Below are 3,610 nucleotides of genomic sequence, written 5' to 3'. Positions count from 1 at the left end.
CCTCCCCGAGCCTCTCTGAAACTCCAACTTCTGGAGGACTCAGGGATTCCCAGGCGGGAGCCCCCGAATTATTTTAGGGGATTTTTGCATCCCAGGTGCACACCCAACACTGCCGCTAGACCAAACAAACACTGCGTTTCACACATTCCCTCTTTCGAACCAAAAAGATGCTGCCTAGATGAATAAAATTCATCAGCTTCAAACGCACCCAAAAGTGCGGGCCTGTGCGCGGCCGGCTGCTGACGTCCTGTTGCTCTCCAGTCTTGGAAACCAAACCCTGTCTGGGAGAGGGGTCCGCATTTCCCGCGACCAGAGGCGTCTTTCCTGTCCCTGACGACAGGGGGCGCTAGGCACGGAGGGCCTGGACACAGACCTGGTAGCAACAGAGTAGCTGTGTTCTCAGCTTTCCTCCTCTGAGCCAGGTGCCACCGAGGACTTGGCACGTGGCTGGGGTCCCTGCGGAACCCGGAGTCGTCAGTCATCTCATTCCAATGGGTTAACATTTCAACGATGCCCAGGGCTAGCAGCCAGGGTGCCCGGGTAGCCAAGATACAGAGGTTTAACAGTGATGGTCCCTGAAGGGGAGCAGCCACTCAGATGTCCCTCTGTCCCCAGCCGGCCCCTGAGGGTCCCCTGCTCTCAGCAAAGGCAGTGTCCACAAAACCAGGGCTCTGTATGATGCAGGCAACAATGACTTCAGAACCAAATCCTGTGTGACCCAGGCCTGGCGAATCCCAAGGACACATGCCCTGGGGTGCAGAATGAGGCCACAGCTTCCCACTACCCAGCAGAGTGCGGGGGGCTGGGGGCTCCCACTTCCACTCTTGGGCCACCAGCCCTCAGTCTCCAGCCCCGCAGAACAGAAACAAATCCCCAGGGCTAGGACACTGGGACACCATGCCAGTGACTCACAACCCGCCCAACCCAGCCCTGAAGCAGAAGCAGCAAGTACTTCTGCTTAGGACTGTCCTGCCCCCATCACGCTGCACCAACCCTCTGTGGAGAGCCGCTATCAGTGACAGCACCCGCCTTCCGCACAGTTAATGAGGCGATGCCCTCAGTTCTGGTCAGGGGACCTGTCCACTGTTCCTGGCCTGTTTGCAGGGTGTTGCAGAGACGTGTGGCCCAGGCTGGCCTTGAACTCGTGGCCATCCTCCTGCCTCAGCCTCCTGAGTGCTGGGTGCTCATACTACAGGTGTGTACCATCATGAGGGGACTCCTCCTTCGCGGAGACCCAGGCCAATGACAGGAAGAGACTTGGGCTCTGGCTGTGCATGGGGCTCTTGGGGTGGGCTCTGCCCCTGGGGCCTCTGCAGGACTGGGAAGCCAACTGAGCCCAGGTCCCCTCCGCTGGGCCCTCCTCCTCTGGAGGGGACCTGTTCCATCGCCCATCTGGCAGGAGGGGTCAGCCCTCCACATCATGCCTGGCCCAGTCGCCGTGTGGATGACACTGGGGACTGAGGACTGGGGACACTAGGAGGAAGGTGGGGGGGTGGGTGTGGACTCTATGGGCAGGGGAGCACAGGGTCTCTGTCCCCCACCGCACCTGCTGCAAGGGACAACCCTCCGCCTCTCCAGGGAAAGCTCAGTCCCGGCCCCCATTCAGAACTTGGACAAATCACCTGGCTGCCTCGATTTACCCAGCCACAAAAGAGAACCCGTCCCTGCTAGGCAGGATTCCTTATGAGAATCCAGTGAGGTCAGGGGTGGCACAGTCCTCACACACACACGTGGGTTTGGCACACACTTGATACCCCCCCAATCCCACGTTAAACCAGGCATGGTGGCACATGCCTGCAGTCAAAGCTGAGGCAGGAGGGTCATGAGTTCAAGGCCAGCCTGGGCTATGTACTCATAGTAACACCCCGTCTGAGAAAGACAGCGGGAGAATAAGCAGACTGGGCGTATAGGAAAAGCGCTTGCCTGGCCCTGGGTTCCATTCCCCAAAACCCAGAAAATGATAATTACAACAAACTGGGGGAAAACCCGCATTAGCACTGCAACCAGCACAGGTCTCATCCCCACTGTCACTGTCCCAACAGGACACGTGGGGGGCTGAGGCGACCCGCAGTGCTCACCGTCATGGTCTTCTGTCTGGGGCATCTGTGCCTCACAATCAGGGACTGAGTCTGGAACGTCTCTCCCTGTTTCTGGGTCCCACCCCTAACCCCACGCCCTTTGGCCGGGGACCCTACATGTTTTGCTTGTCACCAGTGCCTCTCCTGTCCCATCCTCAACCCTGTCCTGTGGGAAGGTGGCCTGAGGGTGGCTTCTCAAAATCCTTGCACCTCTGACATTCTTGGGGTGCAACTTTGGGGAAACGGAGGCACCAGCCCTTTCCAGTGAAGGAGCAAGCCCTCTCTCCCCCAGCCCTCTGACCGCGCCATGCAGGGGACAGGGCGGGGATACACAAGGACTTCTCATGAACTCTGGTCCAGAGTCCCGCTGCTGGCCTTCCTGAGGACCCCTGACCAAGCCACCTAACCTCACCTTCCTGGTCTACAGCGGTAGGAAACTGCCCCCACGCCAGCCCGTGCGGTGACACACTTCTCCAATCCCAGAACTATGGCAGGCTGAGGCAGGAGAGTCACAAGTTCCATTCTAGCCTGGGCAACTCACTTGGTGAGGACTTGTCTTAAAAAAATAAAAAGGGCTTTGGATGCAGTTCAGTGCAAAAGCCCTAGATTCCCTGTCTGGCACCAGAAAAGAAGAAAAGAGATTTAAAAAAAAAAAACTGGACCTTTGTGTGAGCAGGACACAAGTATAAGCATCTTCAGGGTTCCCACACAGAATGTTTGTTTGTTTGTTTTTTCTTCCTTTTGGACACACACAACTGTAGCTCTGACCCAAACACACCCTAGAATCCAGCCACAGGGTCTTTCCAGACCAGGTCCAATCCAGCCAGCAGAGCCCACATTGAGAAGTCCCTGCGGTGTACCAAGCCCACAACTGCCTGCGGGTCACGGCTGCTCTGGCGACGACGGCGTGGCTGTCTGTCCCCCTGGGTCGCTGGCTTGGGTCATGTGAGCTGGGCACCACCCCCATTGCGCTGTGGGCAGAGGTGGCCTGGCCGATCCTGCCCTGCCAATGTCTGCGGAAGAGGTGGCCACCGTCCAGCAGGGCCTTGTCCCTCGAGCCTAAATCCCTGGGGTGTGTCTATGTTGCTCTTTCCTCTGCCCCACACGGTCCCCACGCTGCAGCCTGAGGTCCCTTTCTCGAGAAAGCTTGCTAGCCACTTGCAAGTCACGACTGCCACATCCCCCTGTTGTGCCCTCTTCACCACCATGCTGGAAATAACCTTGTTCTGTGCTTTGTCTCCTCATGATTTCTCCGCCCTGATTCCTCCGGAAAGGCAGCCCCAGGAGGGCGGGGTCCCAGGCAGTGACAGCTGCCTGCCTTAGCTAGAACTCACTGGACGCGGCTTTCAGGGCAGCAAGGTGGGCTGCCAGGGCAGAGGATGCACCGCTTGTTCTGAGTCTACCCTAAAAAAGAAGGGATCCAAATCAAATGTGGTGGCCCAGGCCTGTAATACCCACCCTCAGGAGGCTGAGGCTGGAGGATCCCCACCAGTTGGAGGCCAGCCTGAGCTACACAGTGATTTCAAAGCCAG

This window comes from Fukomys damarensis, unplaced genomic scaffold (assembly GCF_012274545.1).
Source record: "Fukomys damarensis isolate Sample0158 unplaced genomic scaffold, DMR_v1.0_HiC HiC_scaffold_37, whole genome shotgun sequence".
In the NCBI taxonomy this organism is placed as follows: Eukaryota; Metazoa; Chordata; class Mammalia; order Rodentia; family Bathyergidae; genus Fukomys; species Fukomys damarensis.
The sequence above is the reverse complement of the archived record's forward strand: the minus strand, read 5'-3'. Positions refer to the sequence as shown.